Here is a 22,813-nt window from a genome sequence, read left to right as displayed (position 1 = left end):
GGGGCTTAAAGGGGACTGGAATTTTTTTATTTTTTATTTTTTTTTTTACACTAATTATTTTTAGTAAACATTTCTGGGCTACAGTCACATTTTGGGGTCCATTTGAGAAGACACATTTTGGGGTGCAGCCACCTCAAGTACTAAATACTGCCTCCCTCGTCACCACATCTGTATTTTTCATGCACTCCTGGTTTTGGTTTATAATAACTCATATAAAAAACTAAACAATAAACTAACATGTGAACTCAGCCTTACAGTGTATTTTCCCTTATATCCTGTATTTTGTTGTATATTCTAGAGTGAACAGCATGTATTGTGGAAATAAATCTGCTATGGTGTATTCTTATAAATGAACAGTAGATGGCAGTGTAGTCTGCTCTCAGTGCATGGCAATGCTGGGGGAGGGGGGCTGTGTGTTTCTGTATTGAAGCTTCTCTCTCTGAGAAGACATTGAATGTTAATTAGCTGCTTGTATAGGGGGAGGTTTAAGATAAATCTGCTATAGTGTAGTTTTAAAAAGAAATAGTAGATTGCAGTATAGTCTGCTTCACATCGCCCTCCCCAGGTCCGACATACATACAGCTTTACATCGCCCTCCCCAGGTCCGACATACATACAGCTTCGCATCGCCCTCCCCGGGTCCGACATATATACAGCTTTGCATTGCCCTCCCCGGGTCCGACATACATACATCTTCGCATCACCATCCCCAGGTCCGACATACATACATCTTCACATCGCCCTCCCCGGGTCCGACATACATACAGCTTTGCATCGCCCTCCCCGGGTCCGACATATATACAGCTTCGCATCGCCCTCCCCGGGTCCGACATACATACATCTTCGCATCCCCTGCCCAGGTTCGACACACAGCGCAGCATCTCAGTCCCCAGGTCCGACACACAGCGCAGCCTCTCCCTACCCAGGTCCAACACACAGCGCAGAATTTCCCTCCCCAGGTCCGACACAGCGCAGCATCTCCCTCCCCATGTCCGACACACAGCGCAGCACCTCCCTCCCTAGGTCCGACACACAGTGCTGCACCTCCCTCCACAGGTCCGACACAGATCAGCATCGCCCTCCCCGGGTCCGACATACATACAGCTTCGCATCACCATCCCCAGGTCCGACATACATACAGCTTCACATCGCCCTCCCCGGGTCAGACATACATACAGCTTCGCATCACCCTCCCAGGGTCCGACATACATACAGCTTTGCATCGCCCTACCCGGGTCCGACATACATACAGCTTCACATCGCCCTCCCCGGGTTCGACATACATACAGCTTCGCATCGCCCTCCCCGGGTCTGACATAAATACAGCTTCGCATCGCCCTCCCCGGGTCCGACATACATACAGCTTCACATCGCCCTCCCCGGGTCCGACATACATACAGCTTTGCATCGCCCTCCCATGGTCCGACATACAAACAGCTTCATATCGCCCTCCCCGGGTCCGACATACATACATCTTTGCATCCCCCTCCCCAGGTCTGACACACAGTTCAGAATCTCCCTCCCCAGGTCTGACACACATCGCAGCACCTCCCTCCCCAGGTCCGACACACAGCCCAGCTCCTCCCTCCCCAGGTCCGACACACAGCGCAGCCCTTCCCTCCCCAGGTCCGACACAGTGCAGCACCTCCCTCCCCAGGTCCGACACACAGCGCAGCACCTCCCTCCCCAGGTCCGACACACAGTGCAGCACCTCCCTCCCCAGGTTCGACACACAGCGCAGAACCTCCCTCCCCAGGTCCGACACACCTCGCAGCACCTCCCTCCCCAGGTCCGACACACAGCGCAGCACCTACGTCCCCAGGTTCGACACACAGCGCAGCATCTCCCTCCCCAGGTCTGACACACAGCGCAGCATCTCCTTCCCCAGGTCCGAAATACACACAGCCAGCATCTCCCTCCCCAGGTCCGACATACAGCGCAGCATCTCCTTCCCCAGGTCCGAAATACACACAGCGCAGCATCTCCCTCCCCAGGTCCGACATACATACATGCAGCATCTCCCTCCCCAGGAAAGCCCTCTAGGTACATGCTAGTTATGTAATACAGCAGCACACAAAGTTAGTGAAAAAAAATGTAGTTTAATAGCCCATGTGGTGAAGTTTCGGTCCCATATCGTGGACCTTTAAGAAAGTACCAAGTGCAAGTGCAGAATATTTAAGGCAGCCAAATTATACAATTAATCAGCAGCAATTCTGAAAAAAATTGTAACAGTGCATATACAGTGTACAATAATAATGTGCATCAGGTGGAATATAGACAATCTATACATATACACAATTACTCAATAATGTGATAAGAATAATATATCCAGCTTCCAATAATGTGCAAAATTTATTGCCCGGAGTAGAATAAAATCTACATGAAATAACGCACAGACAGCGCAGCAACGCGTTTCTGACGCCAAGTGTTCAAATATTCATTCTCATGGAGTATATATGAGTATATATATATATATATATATATATATATACAGTTATATGAAAAAGTTTGGGCACCCCTATTAATCTTAAGCTTAATGTTTTCTTAAAATTGGTGTTTTTGAAACAGCTATTTCAGTTTGATATATGTAATAACTGTTGGACACAGTAATGTTTCTGCCTTGAAATGAGGTTTATTGTACTAACAGAAAATGTGCAATCTGCATTCAAACAAAATTTGACAGGTGCATAAGTATGGGCACCTCACCAGAAAAGTGACATTAATATTTAGTAAATCCTCCTTTTGCAAAAATAACAGCCTCTAGTCGCTTCCTGTAGCTTTTAATGAGTTCCTGGATGAAGGTATTTTTGACCATTCCTCTTTACAAAACAATTCCAGTTCAGTTAAGTTTGATGGTCGCCGAGCATGGTCAGCCCTCTTCAAATGATCCCACAGATGTTCAATGATATTCAGGTCTGGGGACTGGGATGGCCATTCCAGAACATTGTAATTGTTCCTCTGCATGAATGCCTGAGTAGATTTGGAGCGATGTTTTGGATCATTGTCTTGCTGAAAGATCCATCCCCTGCGTAACTTCAACTTTATCACTGATTCTTGAACATTATTGTCAAGAATCTGCTGATACTGAGTGGAATCCATGCGTCCCTCAACTTTAACAAGATTCCCGGTGCCAGCATTGGCCACACAGCCCCAAAGCATGATGGAACCTCCACCAAATTTTACTGTGGGTAGCAAGTGTTTTTCTTGGCATGCTGTGTTTTTTTTGATGCCATGCATAACGCCTTTTTGTATGACCAAACAACTCAATCTTGGTTTCATCAGTCCACAGGACCTTCTTCCAAAAAGAAATTGGCTTCTCCAAATGTGCTTTTGCATACCTCAGCCGACTCTGTTTGTGACGTGCTTGCAGAAACGGCTTCTTTCGCATCACTCTCCCATACAGCTTCTCCTTGTGCAAAGTGCGTTGTATAGTTGACCGTTGCACAGTGACACCATCTGCAGCAAGTTGATGCTGCAGCTCTCTGGAGGTGGTCTGAGGATTGTCCTTGACTGATCTCACCATTCTTCTTCTCTGCCTTTCTGATGTTTTTCTTGGCCTGCCACTTCTGGCCTTAACAAGAACTGTCCCTGTGTTCTTCCATTTCCTTACTATGTTCCTCACAGTGGAAACTGACAGGTTAAATCTCTGAGACAGCTTTTTGCATCCTTCCCCTGAACAACTATGTTGAATAATCTTTGTTTTCAGATCATTTGACAGTTGTTTTGAGGAGCCCATGATGCCACTCTTCAGAGGAGATTCAAACAGGAGAACAACTTGCAAGTGGCCTCTTTAAGTAGCTTTTCTCGTGATTGCATACACCTGGCTATGAAGTTCAAAGCTCAATGAGGTTACAAAACCAAAAAAGTGCTTTAGTAAGTCAGTAAAAAGTAGGTAGGAGTATTTAAAACAAGAAAATGAACTTATGCACCTGTCAAATTTTGTTTGAATGCAGATTGCACATTTTCTGTTAGTACAATAAACCTCATTTCAAGGCAGAAACATTACTGTGTCCAACAGTTATTACATATATCAAACTGAAATAGCTGTTGCAAAAACACCAATTTTAAGAAAACATTAAGCTTAAGATTAATAGGGGTGCCCAAACTTTTTCATATAACTGTATATATATATATCCTTTAAATATTGAATCAATATTATCAAAGGATAACAATTATTGGTCATAAAATAGTCTTCAGCTAAACAATTGCTTTTGATAAATTTACATTAGAGTGTACATAGTGATTTGTATATATCTATCTGTATACAGGGGGCTGTATACACGGGGGTCTGTATATATACAATGTATATGCTTGCAAACACTGTATTAATAAAAGCCCTCAGTCTTGCTTCCTCACCCCCTGCAGCGTGATGAGGTCTCATGGTGCCGCAGTGACATCAGCAGCGTGCGCACGCCACAGCCCGAGGGCTCAGGGAGCTGATCTCCACGAACCCCGAAACTACCGGCGCACACCAACTTTCATTTGAAATAGCGTCTTAAAGACACTAATAAGAATAAGTACAGGGATAACCGCCCACCCCCACATGCCGGCGAAGACTCCGGTTTTGTTATGGAGTCTGGGGAAGGGAGGGGAAATTTAAAAAATATATCTATATTTATTTTTTTAAATCCTGAGCCTAGCTCCGTCCCCACGACCTACCACCCTAGGCGCCAGACCTAGAGATAAAGATAGATAGAGAGATATATAGATAGATAGATAGATAGATAGATAGATAGATAGATAGATAGATAGATAGATAGATAGAGAGATATAGAGAGAGATATATATAGATAGAGAAATATGTGTTGTTTTTTTAAATCCCAAGCCTGGTTCCACCCCCTGTCTTAGATAATCCTCTTGGCTTCAATACTCACTATGCAGCTTTTTCTTTGATCCCCCCTGCGGTTTCTGGTGGCTCGGGGAAGAGGGCACCCCCAGCACCATGTTACATCAATGTGAAGATTCAATGGCATTTCCCTATCTCACTTTAACCTTGATATCTCCAGAACCGTGGGTCCGATAAACAATCCAAGATATACGTTCTGTAGACTGGACCGTCAGCTTTCCAGGGATTCATCTCCTGAGTGACAGGCATCTTGTACTGAGAAGCAGCACCCCGAGAGCTGTGATCCCCCTCTGACCAGGCGGCCCATGTCTACTAAATGAGGTTACCCACTTTCCAGTGCTGATCTCTCGGCTTGTGAAGGTCCATGATGGCCCAAACTTGCAGTGTGTACAGAGCTCAAGTAGACCTACACAATGCGTGGTGGCACTTGTTAATATTAAGAGTGGTTCCACTACCAAACATGTCTAAATTTGGTACTGTTTGCTTCGGTTCTGAAGGTCCAATCAAAAATCGGAGATATACACTTTGTAGCACTCACTCTCCCCTTTCAAGCAACTCCTCACATGTGTATGTATGTCATTTCCCTGAGGAGCAGCACCCCAAGAAGCAAGGCACCAATACCTGGTTAATGCTAAGTGTGAGACTGTGATAGTGAGTGCCGTATTTGGCACATACTATCAAAGTCTCACATTAAAGATCTGCATCTGAAAATGCTCCTCTGACTTTGGGGTGACAGATCTCAGCAGCTAAGGGAGCAGACTGCAAACGGACAGAGATGTATTTAAATAATCCTCTTGGCTTCAATATGCACTATGCAGCTTTTTCTTTGATCCCTCCTGCAGTTTCTGGTGGCTCGAGGAAGAGGGCACCCCCAGCACTATGTTAATTCAATGATAGGAATCAATGGCATTTCCCTATCTCACTTTCAACTGGTTTTCTCCAGAACCGTGGGTCCGATAAACAATCCAAGATATACGTTCTGTAGACTGGACCGTCAGCTTTCCAGGGATTCATCTCGTGAGTGAGAGGCATCTTGTACTGAGAAGCAGCACCCCGAGAGCCATGATCCCCCTCTGACCAGGCGGCCCATGTCTACTAAATGAGGTTACCCACTTTCCAGTGCTGATATATCGGCTTGTGAAGGTCCAAGATGGCCCAAACTTGCAGTGTGTACAGAGCTCAAGTAGACCTACAGAATGAATGGTGGCACTTGTTAATATCAAGAGTGGTTCCAGTACCAGACAAGTCTAAATTTGGTACCGTTTGCTCCGGTTCCGAAGGTCCAATCAACAATCGGCGACATACACTTTGTAGCACTCGCTCTCCCCTTTCAAGCAACTCCTCACATGTGTATGCATGTCATTTTTCTGAGGGGCAGCACCGCAAGAAGCAAGGCACCCATACCTGGTTAATGCTAAGTGTGAGACTGTGATAGTGAGTGCCGTATTTGGCACATACTATCAAAGTCTCACACTAAAGATCTGCATCTGAAAATGCTCCTCTGACTTTGGGGTGACAGATCTCAGCAGCTAAGGGAGCAGACTGCAAACGGACAGAGATGTTTATAGATAATCCTCTTGGCTTCAATATGTGACTAGCGGAAAATACAAATTTCAAAAAGAACTTCGGCGCTCCATACATGAATACATAAGAAATATTGCATCTAGACTGATGTCACTTTACAAAATGAAGGTTTTTTGTGCATAATTTGGCCAATTCATGTGTGCCCATCAACCATGACAAGGTAACCTTCATATGATGGGTAACTACGTTAAGCTACCACTGGATATGCCACTCTTCGGCTGTAAGCCTCTATGGACAATATGTCTCTGCTTGGGCTTTAAACCTACGATGTATGGGCTGGTAGAGAAAGTTAAAACCACCTGTGAATGAATAGAAGGAATTAGTGGGAGGGACGCATGGTCAGAAAAAAGGCTATCAAACTTCTAATAGTGTGAACACATACCTGCTGCAATGTCCCAGGAGCAGGATCCCAAAAATGATTAATAGAAAAGAGAGGGGTCGCTCACTGGTCTATTCGGGTGCTCTGAAGAAAAAAGTAATCTAAATTGCAAAAAGAACTTCGGCACTAGCGGAAAATACAGGCTTGGATATATCCGTTAAATAATAGAAAAAATATTATCAAATGTTAAACATTTTTGGTCATAACATAAGCTTCAGCTAAACAATTGATTTTGATAAATTTACATTAGAGTGTACATTGTGATTTATATCTATCTATATGTATACAGGGGGGTCGGTTCTATACAGTACAGACCAAAAGTTTGGACACACCTTAACATTTAAAGATTTTTCTGTATTTTCATTACTATGAAAATTGTACATTCACATGTGGAATTATATACTTAACAAAAAAGTGTGAAACAGCTGAAAATATGTCTTATATTCTAGGTTCTTCAAAGTAGCCACCTTTTGCTTTGATGACTGGTTTGCACACTCTTGGCATCAAAGGAAAAGGTGGCTACTTTGAAGAACCTAGAATATAAGACATATTTTCGGTTGTTTCACACTTTTTTGTTAAGTATATAATTCCACATGTGGTAATTCATAGTTTTGATGCCTTCAGTGTGAATGTACAATTTTCAAAGTCATGAAAATACAGAAAAATCTTTAAATGAGAAGGTGTGTCCAAACTTTTGGTCTGTACTGTACATATAATATATATATATATATAATGTATATGCTTGGAAACACTTTATTAACAAAAAACCCTCAAGCCCCTGTCTCACATAGCGAGATCGCGAGCGAGATCGCTGCTGAGTCACGGTTTTGGTGACGCAATAGCGACCTCACCAGCGATGTCGCTATGTGTGACACTTTGCAGCGATCAGGCCCCTTCTGTGAGTTCGCTGATCGCTGCGAAATGTCCTGGACTATCTCTGTGTGTGACCAGCGGGACCAGCGATCAGGCTGGTAACCATGATAAACAGCGCGTTACTAGGGGTACACGTGCACTTAGTAACCTGCTGTTTATCATGGTTACCACTCTGCTACGGTGAGCGTGTACCCCTAGTAACCTGCTGTTTATCATGGTTACCAGCCTGCTCCTGCTTCAGCAGGCTGGTAACCAGGAGCAGGACATCGTGGAAAGATTCTTTCCACGATGTCGCTGGTCCCCTGATCGCTGGTGACCCTGCCTGTTTGACAGCTCACATAGCGACCACATAGCGACGCAGCAACGATCCCTGACAGGTCGTATCGTTGTCGGGATCGCTGTAGCGTGGGTAAGTGTGACGGGGCCTTCAGTCTTGCATCCTCGCCCCCTGCTGAGCTGATAAGGCCTAATGGACGGGGTGGGGAGAGCCATTCTTTTTCAAAATGTCCAATCACAAGCCTTACTCCGCCTACTTGTGAAACAAATACAAACTGCCATACTTGAAACCATTGTGCCAGACTAGCTGAAAAGCTATTGCTTGCTTACCTTGAATATCACTTTTGCTATTTTCCTAATATTGCTTTTTTTTCAGAGATTGATATTGCCCTTTTGGACACTGCTTCCAGAAGATATATTGGTTTTCTTACACTTTTGGATACCAAACTTCAGTTTCAAGCACGAAGTCTGCTAAAGTAAGTTCAAATATTCATTACCACGGAGTATATATATCCTTTATGTAATGGAATAAATATTGTCAAATGTTAAGAATTATTGGTCATAAAATAGCCTTCAGCTAAACAAATGATTTTGATAAATTAACATTAGAGTGTACATAGTGATTTTGGAGTAATTGTGTATATATATATACTGTACCTCTGTATACAGGGGTACGCTCCTGGGGTCTGTATACAGGGGGTCTGGTCCAGGGTTTGTATACAGGAAGTCTGGAGGAGATTATATATATATATATATATATATATATATATATATATATTATACTTGCAAACTTTTCATTTACAAAGAACCCTCAGACTTGCTTTCTCCTCACCCCTGCTGGGCTGTTAACGCCAAATGAAGGGGGTGAGGAGAATGTACAGTCACAAACTTTCCCACCCCTACCCTGCCTACCTATGAAGCAAATACAAATTGGGACACTTGAAACCATTGTGCCAGACGAGCTGAAAAGCCAGTGATTACTTATCTTGGATGTCACTTTTGCCATTTTCCTAATATTGCTTTTTTCGCTTTTTTTCAGTTTCAAGCATGAATTCTGCTAAAGTGTAAGTTCAAATATCCCTTCTCATGGAGGCTATATCCAGGGCCGTATTTGATATTCATGCTGTCTTAGGCACTTTAATGGGCACGCCCCCTGCAGCGTCACCCTCCCCTCCCCAGGTTCTCCATATTGCTTCTCCCCCCTCCCCAGGTTCTCACTCTGCACTCTCCACTGATGTCAGCAGCGTGATGAGGTCTCATGGTGCCGCAGTGACATCAGCAGCGTGCGCACGCCACAGCCCGAGGGATCAGGGAGCTGATCTCCACTAACCCCGAAACTACCGGTGCACACCAACTTTCATTTTAATTAGTGTCTTAAAGACACTAATAAGAATAAGTTCAGGGATAACCACCCACCCCCACATGCCGGCGAAGACTCCGGTTTTGTTATGGAGTCTGAGGGAGGGAGGGGAAAATTTAAAAATATATATATTTATTTTTTTAAATCCCAAGCCTGGCTCCATCCGACACACAGCGCAGCATCTCCCTCCCCAGGTCAGACACACAGCACAGCATCTCCCTCCCCAGGTCCGAACACAGCATAGCACCTCCCTCCCCAGGTCCGACACACAGTGCAGCACCTCCCTCCCCAGGTCCGACACACAGTGTAGCACCTCCCTTCCCAGGTCAGACACACAGTGCAGCACCTCCCTTCCCAGGTCCAACACACACCGCAGCACCTCCCTCCCCAGGTCCGACACACAGCGCAGCATCTCCCTCCCCATGTCCGACACACAGCGCAGCATCTCCCTCCCCAGGTCCGACACACAGCGCAGCTTCTCCCTCCCAAGGTCCGACACACAGCGCAGCACCTCCCTTCCCAGGTCCGACACACAGCGCAGGGCCTCCCTTCCCAGGTCCGACACACAGCGCAGCACCTCCCTTCCCAGGTCCAACACACAGCGCAGCATCTCCCTTCCCAGGTCCGACACACAGCGCAGCATCTCCCTCCCCAAGTCAGACACACAGCACAGCATCTCCATCTCCAGGTCCGACATACACAGCGCTGCATATCCCTCCCCAGGTCTGACACACACAGCGCAGCACCTCCCTCCCCAGGTCCGACACACACAGCGCAGCACCTCCCTCCCCAGGTCCGGCACACAGCGCAGCATCTCCCTTCCCAGGTCCGACACACAGTGCAGGATCTCCATCCCCAGATCCGACATACACACAGCGCTGCATATCCCTCCCCATGTCCGACACACACAGCGCAGCACCTCCCACCCCAGGTCCGACACACAGCACTGCATATCCCTCCCCGGGTCCGACACAGTGCAGCATCTCCCTCCCCAGGTCCGACTCACAGTACAGCACCTCCCTCCCCAGGTCCGATACACAGCGCAGGATCTCCGTCCCCAGATCCGACACACACAGCGCTGCATCTCCCTCCCCAGGTCCGACATACAAACATACAGCATCTCCCTCCCAAGGAAAGCCCTCTAGGTACATGCTAGTTATGTAATACAGCAGCACACAAAGTTAGTGAAAAAAAATGTAGTTTAATAGCCCATGTGGTGAAGTTTCGGTCCCATATCGTGGACCTTTAAGAAAGTACCAAGTGCAAGTGCAGAATATTTAAGGCAGCCAAATTATACAATTAATCAGCAGCAATTCTGAAAAAAATTGTAACAGTGCATATACAGTGTACAATAATAATGTGCATCAGGTGGAATATAGACAATCTATACATATACACAATTACTCAATAATGTGATAAGAATAATATATCCAGCTTCCAATAATGTGCAAAATTTATTGCCCGGAGTAGAATAAAATCTACATGAAATAACGCACAGACAGCGCAGCAACGCGTTTCTGACGCCAAGTGTTCAAATATTCATTCTCATGGAGTATATATATATATATATATATATCCTTTAATTATTGAATCAATATTATCAAAGGTTAACAATTATTGGTCATAAGATAGCCTTCAGCTAAACAATTGCTTTTGATAAATTTACATTAGAGTGTACATAGTGATTTGTATATATCTATCTGTATACAGGGGGCTGTATACACGGGGGTCTGTATATATACAATGTATATGCTTGCAAACACTGTATTAATAAAAGCCCTCAGTCTTGCTTCCTCACCCCCTGCAGCGTGATGAGGTCTCATGGTGCCGCAGTGACATCAGCAGCGTGCGCACGCCACAGCCCGAGGGCTCAGGGAGCTGATCTCCACGAACCCCGAAACTACCGGTGCACACCAACTTTCATTTGAAATAGTGTCTTAAAGACACTAATAAGAATAAGTACAGGGATAACCGCCCACCCCCACATGCCGGCGAAGACTCCGGTTTTGTTATGGAGTCTGGGGAAGGGAGGGGAAATTTAAAAAAATATATATATATTTATTTTTTTAAATCCTGAGCCTAGCTCCGCCCCCACGACCCACCACCCTAGGCACCGGACCTAGAGATATAGATAGATAGAGAGATATATATTTTCTTTAAATCCCGAATATGGCTCCACCCCCCACCCTAGGTACAGGACCCCTGGTGCCTAGCGGAAGATACAGGCCTGGATATATCCTTTAAATAATTGAATAAATATTTTCAAATTTATCATTTTAAATTATAATTTTTAGTCATAAAATAAGCTTCAGCTAAACAATTGCTTTTGATACATTTTCATTAGAGTGTACATAGTTATTTTGGTGTAATTGTGTACTTTCATACTTCCATGAGTTGCTTTTCTTATGGATAAGTGACGCGCCCCCTGGGCCATGTTGTGCAGCGTTGCGCATGCGAGGAATACCCGGAGCCGGATCTGATAGGGGTAGTAGTCCTCGTGGCGGTGACCCGGTCCGTGCCCAGGGTGTCAAACTAAGTGGCGGTGCTTGGCATAAGATGTTATATTGTTCGACTACGCCACCCGTGGATTGCGGTCACTGAGGACCGCCGCTGCACTGCAGACCGCTGAGGCTGATGTTGGTTGTGCAGCTCAGTATGGGATGACTCCCCACGGGAGGAGTATTACCTCAGGGCAGCTAGTGTGGAAATTGATGATGGGAGTGATGGTGCGGGTGTCCCAGTACTGATGGTGCAGGTGCCGCGACGAAACACGGAGGCTTGAAGTGCAGTTTCAAAAGCTTTACTCACAGTGCTTTATCAGGTCGCTTGTGCACAGTAAGGACCACCCGAGTCATGCTGCATCCACCAGGTCAGGGACTCGGCCAACTCCCAGGCAATTCCAGAGCGTGGTCCAGGGCTCCCCTCTCCTCCTTCCTACTGGCCGTCCCCACCAGGGACCCACCTTTGTCCGGCTCCCTCGGGCCTTCTGGTGGCGAAACCTTTCCCGGCTTCCCTGACCCTATAAGGTGTGCCTTCCTGGTGGATATGGTGAGGGGTCGCGCCAAGACTTGACCACGACCTCCGGTTCCTGGCTGAGGATAATTGGCCTCCACCAGTTTGGGATCCGGTACCCTGTTCTGCCAACCCTTCACCCGTTATTCCGTGGGATCTCAGGGTTCCCTCTTTACTTGCGTCTCTGGGCCTTTCCTGGTGTTTCTGTTCCTTCTCTTCTCTCCCTCTCTGCTGTCTCAGGCCTCTACTTCAGGCCTGGCTTTGGAGCCGGGCCCAGACTGAGCCACAGCTCCCTGTCAGCCCTCTCTGGCTGAGCTCCTCTCTGAACAGACCCTGATCTAAGATGGTGCCCACCTTATATACTCCCTTGTGACACCCGAGCCCAGGTGACTAGCACCCAATGGGCTCCTACCTATGCCCAGAGTCCCTCCCCTCTCTGCTCCTACACCACTGAGATATTCCTCCCCCCTCCCCACTCCAGCCAGGGACAGACGCTGTCGTACCTGCACATCTATCTGGTGGGAGTACCGTTGATCTGTCCCCCGGAAATGGGGTGAGTGTGGTGCATGCAGCTAACTGAGCCCCGTTCCATGCTCCATCCTTACCCGGGAGTGGAATACCACACCTCTGGTTCGAAGTGCAATACCCCTGTAGCAGCCGAGTCCTCGGGTTGCTACATTCCCCCCTGGTAAACCACAGCACGTCCTCGGGCTGGAAAAGAGTAAAACAATTTAGACATACAAAAATTTTAAAGTGTACACTTGCATGTAAGATATATTAACTTTCAATCATCCCTTTATGGGAGGTCCTTTTCTCTTTAACGTTACTGGTATAAACATCATAAAACATTACAAGACTTTCTTCACTCACATATAAAATACTATAAACTCTGTTAGCAGCATATGTAACTTTCCATTATAAGATATTTTCAAAACATATTCTTGTGCAACTTGTGACCAGGTAAAGTGCAACAGTCACTAATTCCGTGATAGAAAAACAGTTCTTATAAAACCAGTAGGGGGCGCTTTAAGAAGCGCAACTATTTACAGGGTGGCCGCTCTCAGTCCTCGGCCAGTGGGGATAAGGGAGTGGCTGCTCACAGTCCTCAGCCTGATTAGGGATTAGGGCACACATTATATGATGATCCTGACCGTGTGGCATCAGCTGAGACTGAGTTGAGACGTTTGAAACAGGGATCAGGTAATGTGTAAAAATATTGTACACATTTCCGTCGTTGGTCGACTCAAACAGGGTGGAACGATTCTGCTCTGAAAAGTCTATTTCTTGCTGGGCTCAGTGAAAGGGTTAAAAAAAGCTGTTGTGTCGGATGGTGACGCCTCTGCCTCTGTTCCTCCGGTGGTGGAGGACGGGGAATATGAAATTTCTCGCATCCTTGACTCTAGACGGTATAGAGGTAGTTTGCAGTATCTTGTGGCCTGGAAAGGTTTCGGACCCGAGGATAACTCTTGGGTGAGGTCAGATGATGTTTCCGCGTCCAGACTTATCAGAGCGTTTCACAGGAGATTTCCTGATAAGCCTGGTCCTAGGGGATCCGGAGGATCCTCTTAGAAGGGGGGGTACTGTTAGAACCTTGCTGTTAGGTTTTTTTTCCTTTGCTGGTCACATGACCTTGTTGGCCTATTTAATCCTGCTCCGCCCTTCTGGCTTTGCTGGACTTCATTGTATATCTACTTTCTAGCTAGCCTGTGCTCTGTATCTAACTCTGTTAGTTTGCTTGGTCTACGGACCTCTATGTTCTATCTATTTTGTTTGTTCGTCTGTCTGCTACTATTTCTGTTAGGAGGTGTCCCATATTCCTCCCAGTCCTTAGTACTTGTAGGGATTCCCTCCCCACATCTATAGGTCTCCGTACAGACTAGATTAGGACTTTAGCAGGTCTGATCGCAGGATCAGGTTCCCTGTTACATCGTAGGGATTCAGCTGAGTCCTATAGTAGGGACAGATCTCCTCTCTTTCCTTAGCTTTGGTAGCAGAACATAACAGTATGTGTGTGATAATAACTTCTATTACTACGGTCTGCATTTCCTGCTTGAATTGACACTAGTGACGTAGCACTCAGCTTTCTCTATAAGTAGAATAGAGCCGGCTGCCAAGTGCTACGCCATTAGAGTCAATTCAAGCAGGACATGACTGCTGAAGAACGGTACTAATATCATTTATTATTCCATACATACAACTCTCACGGAGTTCACTCTTGGGGGTTTTAAATCAGCTTCTTACCACCACAAGAGCTACTTTTTTAGCCCTCAAGAGTGAAATATGCCTGGCAGAGGTCCTTTCAATAAATTATTTATTTTAAAAAAGTGAAATAAAAAAGGATAACCCCCTCATATATTCAATCCCATGTAACCTCATAAATACAGTCCCACGTATATGAGCACATGATTATCAGCATCATATACTGTGGTGATGTGCACTGTACAGTGCCACAGTATATGGTGCTGATTATTATGTGGCTCATATACTGCAATATAAAGGGGTACAATGAGAAGTACTATGGCCATGAGGCCAGAGTACAAGTGCCAGCTCATATACTCAGCATATGAGCTGGTACTTGTAGTACTCTAGCCTCATGACTATAGTATTTCTCATTTTACATTTCTCATTGTTATATGCAGTATACTGCTGGAGTACTAAAAGTACCAGCTCATATGCTGAGTATTCTGCCAACAGTTCATATACTCAGGCAAAAGCTCATATAGTCAGCATTATTGGCAGGCATTACCTTGGCGGCGGGCAAATGCGAGAGTCTCTCCGCTCTCAGGATGACGCGCCGGCCTCGGTGACGTCATTAAGTCGCGCGAGGTTCAAAGCTTGCGCATGTGTTATTGTACACGTCTCCTACATTGTAAGAAGGCGTGACTGCGCATCGAGCGCATTGCCGGGAAACAAAACACAGGGGGCACCATAGTTTGGGGAACTTTCCCTGCGGCACACCCGACCATGTGTCGCGGCACACTAGTGTGCCGCGGAACACTGGTTGAAAATCACTGACCTATGAAACCTCTGGCCTTAAGGAGGCCATATGCCTCTTTGTTTATCAAGCAAAATCAAAATGGGAGGAAGTCCAGCAATGGTCAGATGGAAGGAGGAGAAATATTGGATATTTTTTATTTTTCATCTCCTCTTTCCATCTGACCATTGCTGGCCTTCCTCCTATATTGATATTGACGCACCCCTGGGCCTGTGTCGCGCAGCGTTGCGCACGCGGGAGCTTACCCGGAGCCGGATCTGTTGAGGGTTGTAGTCTCGTGGCGGTGACCCGGTCCGTGCCCAGGGAGTCAGACTAAGTGGCGCTGTATTAGCCGTAGATGTTGTACGACTACTCCACCCGTTGAATGCAGCGAAGGAGCTGCCGCTGCAGGGCGGACCGCTGAGGCCGGTGGTAGGATTGTGCAGCGTGATAGTATCACCCCCAACGGGAGGGGTATGGCCTCAGGGCAGCCGACGTGGATGATCGGGGTAGCAGGAACCACTCGGAGACGGTACGGTGTAGTTCAGGGTCTTTACTGGTGACAAAGATAGACCCTCCCGGAGTACTGGCTAGCGATTGGGGCCTGGTCAGTCCTTGAGCAGATGGGATCTCCCCTGGCCAGGCGGAGTTGTAGGCCTCCCAAACTGACTGTACTCTTCTGGCTACCTTGCTAGAGGCGGGTATAAGTAGCCCACGTCCCTGAGTGTACCGTGTGGTGCTCACCCGTATGGCCGGTGACTCGGGGCCTTCTAGTAGCTTCCGCTCCACGACGGCGGTGCTGGTCCCACGCGTGTGACCGTGCCTTCGGGTTTCTTGGCCAGAGGACCTGAAATCCCCTGCCGGTCGGTTTCTGCTGCTGGATAGGAGTTAGTCCCCACAGCCTCGGACTCCGGGTCCGGTGATAGCTTCTCAGTCAGGGCGAGCTCTGCAGCTGCCAGCCCCTGACTCCTTATAGCACTGCTCCCACAGAGCTCCTGATGTTCTTTTCCTATATCTGCTTCTCTTCTCTGTCTCTACTTCCTCTCTACACACTAACCCTGCCTCAGCCCTAGGTTTATATAGGGGAAGTCCTTCCCCTCCCAGGACTGGGCAGGAGGTGTGGCATGCATAGGATTCCTGACCAAGAGACCTCCCACCTGCTCTCAGACATAACATTGCTGTTACTGTGGAAACCAGACCCCTGGGGTGCCACATTCCCCCCTAGTGAAATTTAGTACTCCGGGACTAAACATATTTTTTTTAGAAAAACATAACCAGGTATAAACAATAATAACACAATAAGAAAAACACATAAAGATGGTCACGGCGTGTCCGCAACCGGGTACAGTTTTTGAAGAAAAGCAAGGTGTCCATTTCACCAAAACAGGGAGACGTAACCAGGTAGGGGTCTGTCCTGCCCCGAGTCCTTAACAGTCTTTAGTCCATTCCTAGGTTACGCTCCAACCAATTGTACAAAGTATTCCCGGTAATCCACCAAGGACTCCTAAAAATAACTAGAAACACATAATTATTTACACGTAACAGACAGGTAACCACAAATAAAACAATTTAAACACTTCAAATCCTCCAACGTGCGGGTAACTGGCCTCTAGTGGACCTACGGAGCTGACTGTCTGGCCCTGAACTACAGGGTGTAGGAGCTGTCAAGGGTAAGCTGGGCAGCTGTCTACGGGCTCTTTGGCTCACTAGGGGTACGGCAGGCTCACTATGAGCAGAGGGTTGATCCTCCTGTTCTGCTTGTGTGGAGTCTTCTGCCTCCTGGACCGGCTGCTCTTCCAGCTCTACCTGTTGCTCCGTAGGCACTTGGGATGCTGGTTGGAGGAACGTGAGGACGGGTACCACAACTGCACCATTGACTTGAGTCCAGGACCGAGGGAAGTCTCCGAGCACAGTACTAACCATATCTTCCCTTTCCTCTACGGGTCGAGGGTCTTCTTGTTCTCCTTCTGGGTTCCATAGCTGTTCGGGACACTTCTTCAGGTGATCCCGGGATACAATGGCTGTGGTTTCCCCTCCGTCTTTACTGATGGTACAGACCTTTGGGTTGTCGTGGCTTAAGGGCAGTACGGTGTACGGGTCCTTCTCCCACTGGTCGTCCAACTTGTGGAGCCGTCTCTTCCTCTTCAAGACCTGCTCTCCGGGTACCAGGGGAACAGCGGGAGCATACTGGTTGTAAGTTTTCTCTTGTCTTTCCCTAGCGAGACAGAGACTTCGCTCCACGCTCTCCTGTACTTTCCGGTACTGCTGCTGCCTCTCTGTGTCCCAGTCTGCTTCCGGTGAAGTGTCCTCGGGTGTCAGGACTCCCATCTCCAGGTCAACAGGTAGCTTACCAGGCCTTGCCCTCATTAGGTAAGCCGGGGTACAGTTGGTGGAACCTACAGGGATGTAGTTGTATAGGTCCACCAGGTCGGGCAGCTTCTCAGGCCACAGACTGCGTTCTTCTAGGGGCAACGTTTTCAGAAGATCCATTACCACCTGGTTCATTTTCTCACAAAGTCCATTAGTTTGCGGATGATAGGGTGTCGTCCTTATCTTCCGGCAGCCATACAGATTGCAGAATTCCTGGAAGACCTCCGCTTCAAAGGCAGGTCCCTGGTCCGTCAGCACTTGGTCCGGGTAACCGTGTGGATGGCAGAAGTGCTGCTGGAAGGCTCTAGCTGCTGTTTGAGCTGTTAAGTCCTTAACGGGGACGACAACCAAGAACCGGGAGTAATGATCCACAATAGTTAACGCGTAGACGTAGCCACTTCTGCTTGGGGTCAGTTTTACATGATCCAAGGCTACCAGTTCCAACGGCTGCCGGGTGATGATGGAGTCTTCTGGCTGGCACGGTCCTTCCTTCTTAGGTTGCACGGGCCACAGTCTCTGCACCACCTCTCAATGGTTCCCCTCATGCCTACCCAGTGGAACCGCCCGCGCAGCAGGAACTCCAGCTTCTTCCATCCGAAGTGTCCAGCCCCGTCGTGGTATGCCTCCATCACCATGGCTGCGTCTCTTCGTGGCACCACTACTTGCCAGATTAGTTCATGCGTCCGGGAGTTAACCATTCTGCGGCACAACTTCCCCTTGTAAAGGAACAGTCGACTCTTCTCAGCCCACAGTTGCTTGGCTTCCTCCGGAGCGTCTGGGTCAAGGCGAGCCTCTGGCCAAGTCAGCATCTCCTTCACCAGTCGGACGGCAGGGTCACTGTCTTGCGTTTCCTCCCAATTGTAGTGAGGCAAGGGGTTAAACGTAGCGGCTTGCTTACTCCTTACCCGATGGGAATACTGGATAGTTCCATGACGGTGGAACGCGGGGAGTTCGACTTCTTCCAGTCCCTCTGGATCTTCTCCTACGTCCGGTAGGTTTGGCATCCTGGACAGGGCGTCCGCGTTGGTATTGGAGCGTCCTGCCCGGTATTTGATTGTGAACTCGTAGTTGGACAGACGGGCCATCCATCTCTGCTCTAGGGCACCGAGTCTTGCCGTGTCCAGGTGTGTCAACGGGTTGTTATCCGTGTACACGGTGAACCGGGAAGAAGCGAGGTAGTGCTTAAAGCGTTCGGTGACTGCCCACACCACTGCCAGGAACTCTAGCTTAAATGAGCTGTAATTCTCAGGGTTTCTTTCGGTGGGTCGCAGTTTTCGACTGGCGTAAGCAATTACTCGTTCTTTCCCCTGCTGGATCTGGGACAGTACGGCTCCTAGCCCAATGTTACTTGCGTCGGTGTAGAGGATAAAGGGCTGGCTGTAATCAGGGTACGCCAGGATTTCATCCCCCGTGAGGGCCATCTTCAGCTGGCGGAAGGACTCTTCTTCTAACTTCTCCCATTTGAAGGGCGGCTTCTGGTTCTTGGCCTTCCGGGACTGGCCTATCAGGAGGTCCTGCATAGGAGCTGCCTTTTTGGTGAAACCGGGGATGAATCTGCGGTAATAGCCTACCAACCCGAGGAACTGCCGCACTTCCTTTACACTGGAGGGACTTGGCCATTCCTTAATTGCGGTGATCTTATCAGGGTCGGGAGCCACTCCGTCAGCGCTCACCACGTGTCCCAGGTACTGCACCGTTGGTTTTAGGAGGTGACACTTGGAGGGTTTTACCTTTAGGCCGTAGTTTGCCAGAGCTTCGAACACTTCCGCCAGGTGTTTCAGGTGGTCCTCATAAGTCTTGGAATATACGATGACATCGTCCAGGTACAACAGGACCGTCTCGAAGTTTCTGTGGCCCAGACAGCACTCCATTAATCGTTGGAAGGTTCCTGGTGCGTTGCAGAGTCCGAACGGCATGCAGGTAAACTCGCTAAGTCCCATCGGGGTGGTGAATGCGGTCTTCTCCCGGTCCGCCTCTGCTACAGGAACCTGCCAGTACCCGCTAGTGAGATCCAAGGTAGAGAAGAAGTTAGCAGATCTTAAAGCAGCCAAAGACTCCTCTATCCTTGGTAAGGGGTACGCATCCTTGTGTGTGATACGGTTGATTTTCCGGTAATCTACACACATCCTCATGGTGTTGTCTTTCTTTTTGACTAAGACTAGTGGAGCTGCCCAGGGGCTACAGCTATCCCTGATCACCCCAGCCTCCTTCATGTCCCTAAGCATCCCCTTGGCGTGTTGGTAGTGTGCAGGGGGTACGGGTCGATACCTCTCTTTTATGGGAAGATGGTCTCCCGTGGGGATGTGGTGTTCTACCCCCTTGACTCGCCCGAAGTCTAACGGGTGTTTACTAAACACTCTCTCGTACTCTTGAACCACCCGATAGACTCCCTGTCTCTGGTGTGAGGGAGTGGAGTCAGTACCCAAATGTAGTTGCTGACACCAGTCCTCCATTGTTTCCTTAGAGCCGTTACCTTCCTCCGGGGAAGATGGAGGCAAGGGTTCTACGGACTGTATGGAATTTTGATTGATGGTATACAATTTGGCTAGCGTGGCATACCGGGGCAGGTACACTTCCCTCTTCCCGATATTTATTATGCGAACGGGCACCCTCCCATGGCGTACATTGACCACCCCCCGTGCTGTCAAAATGGTGGGCCTACTGTCTGAGTAAACTGGTTCAACCATTGCCTGATAATCTCTACCTCTCAGACCAATAGCTGCCCGGCACCAAATCATCATTTCACTTTTTGGGGGCATGGCAATAGGAAAAGGGTCACACATTCTTACGCTACCAATCTCACCACCGGAGAGTTCTATCTGTTGCCGTCGCATCAGTGCCCGGATCTCTTTCTGGAGCACTCGCTGCTGGCCGAAGCTGGCGTTCTTGGCAACCTGCTGTAAAAGGAAAATCACCTCTGCAAGACAATTTTCAATCACATTAGTTCCTAGAGTTATCTTTGGGTGACTTTCGTGTTTGTCAATGTCTACAATGATCAGTCCCTGTGCCGCCAGTTCGACTCTACCGATTTTAATGGTCACCTCTTTAAATAGAATCTGTGGCACGGGCTGACCATTGCTGGCGATGATACTCAAGTCGTCGTCAGGGTAGCGGGTGATATCCGAGTCATTCCTGTACTGCTTGAAGAGCACGTATGGGATAGTGGTAACCTGTGACCCGGTGTCCAGTAGGGCACTCATAGGGATGCCATCCAGTACCACAGGCAAGACTGGACGTCCTCCCACATATTTGTCGCGCCAGTTCAATGGGCCTGATGATCTTTTTCCTGGGGTTTGGCCCTCTACCCCAGGTTGTGCCAGTTTAAAGGACAGTACCTTGCCATATGTCCGGGTTGATTGCAGCGGCGGCAGATGGGTTGTCCGTCCTCGTTGTATCGGTCGTTGGGTCTTCCTCTGGCCAGTGGGGTCCTCCTTGGTCGACGCCACGGGATGTCCTCCGGTCCGGATGCCAGCTGGATCTTCCCTGGAGTGGAAACCTGTAAAGACTGCACAGTTCGAGTTAGCGCGGCAACGCTTTTAGCTAGCTCTTGGACCTGATGGTGCAGGTCTGGAGCCGGGTCATTGTTCAAAGCCTGCGCATCAGCTCCCACAGGCCCTGCCGACAGGGGCGCCGCCTCCTGGTGGTAAGTGGTAGTGGGGCGTCTGTGGGTCACAACGCCACCTGGTGCCGGTTCTCGGAGCACCCGGATGGCTCTGTCCTTGAACTGTGCAAATCCCAGATGAGGGTCCTGTAAGGCCATTGCCCGCAACTGGGTTCGGTGGGCATTGCAATATAAACCCTCTATAAATTGTTCAGTCAACAGCCTGTCCTCGTCTCCCACGCCGTCAGGGTCGGTCTGCTTAATGGCTCTCAGGGCCTCTTGTAGGTTCAGGGCATAGTCCCTTATACTCTCTTGTGCTCGCTGCTTGCACCCGTAGAATCTAAGCTTGATCTCGGCTGAGGTGCGGGTATCAAAGGTGTCCCTCAGCCGGGTTAGTATCCCTGCAACAGTCCTCCCCCCAGGTGGCCAGGACTTTACCTCCCTTTGGGCTGCCCCGGTTAATTGGGCCACCAGGATGCTCACTTTTTGTTCTTCTGTGAGGGGGTACACCTGGAAGAGGCTATCCAGCTTTTCTATAAAGTCATGCAGGGTATGTGACTCCCCTGAGTACTGGGGTAGCCAGGCCGCTCCCGGGATATAGGGCATGGAGAAAGGCATGACTGCAGCAGCGGTGGCGCTGGCGGGGGTTGAGGCAGTGAAGCTCTCCTCCGTATCCGACATCTTCCTCCCCCCTAGTGGACCGTGGCCTACCTTGCGATGATCCTCTTCCGTAGGCCGCGGCTCCGCAGTGGATCGTCAGGGTTGAGGACCTTCCGTTGCGCTCCTGTGACGTCGGCGTCTGCTGGGCTCCTTCCAGGACCTTACGCAACGTCCGGACGTGAGGCGGGGCTTCAGTTCTCGCGCTCTTTCGGAGTCCACGCCCCTCTTCTTCCCGCGCGGCGTCTTCAAGATGGCGTCCAACGGCGGGAAAACTCCACGGATGGCGGGAAGAAGGCAGAAGATGGCGCCAGATGGCGGGAAAACTTCGCGGATGGCGGGAAGAAGGTAGAAGATGGTGCCGGATGGCGGGAAACCTCCACGGATGGCGGGAATCTTCACCACTGGTAAGTTTGAACAGTCTTTTTCAGGCACGCAGTACCCGTGGTTGCGGGCACGAAATCCTGCCGACTACGCCAAAAGTTGACGCACCCCTGGGCCTGTGTTGCGCAGCGTTGCGCACGCGGGAGCTTACCCGGAGCCGGATCTGTTGAGGGTTGTAGTCTCGTGGCGGTGACCCGGTCCGTGCCCAGGGAGTCAGACTAAGTGGCGCTGTATTAGCGGTAGATGTTGTATGACTACGCCACCCGTTGAATGCAGCGAAGGAGCTGCCGCTGCAGGGCAGACCGCTGAGGCCGGTGGTAGGATTGTGCAGCGTGATAGTATCACCCCCAACGGGAGGGGTATGGCCTCAGGGCAGCCGACGTGGATGATCGGGGTAGCAGGAACCACTCGGAGACGGTACGGTGTAGTTCAGGGTCTTTACTGGTGACAAAGATAGACCCTCCCGGAGTACTGGCTAGCGATTGGGGCCTGGTCAG

The sequence above is a fragment of the Phyllobates terribilis genome, unplaced genomic scaffold (assembly GCF_046119375.1).
Source record: "Phyllobates terribilis strain yellow unplaced genomic scaffold, ASM4611937v1 Scaffold_109__1_contigs__length_5621821, whole genome shotgun sequence".
Lineage (NCBI taxonomy): Eukaryota > Metazoa > Chordata > Amphibia > Anura > Dendrobatidae > Phyllobates > Phyllobates terribilis.
The sequence above is the reverse complement of the archived record's forward strand: the minus strand, read 5'-3'. Positions refer to the sequence as shown.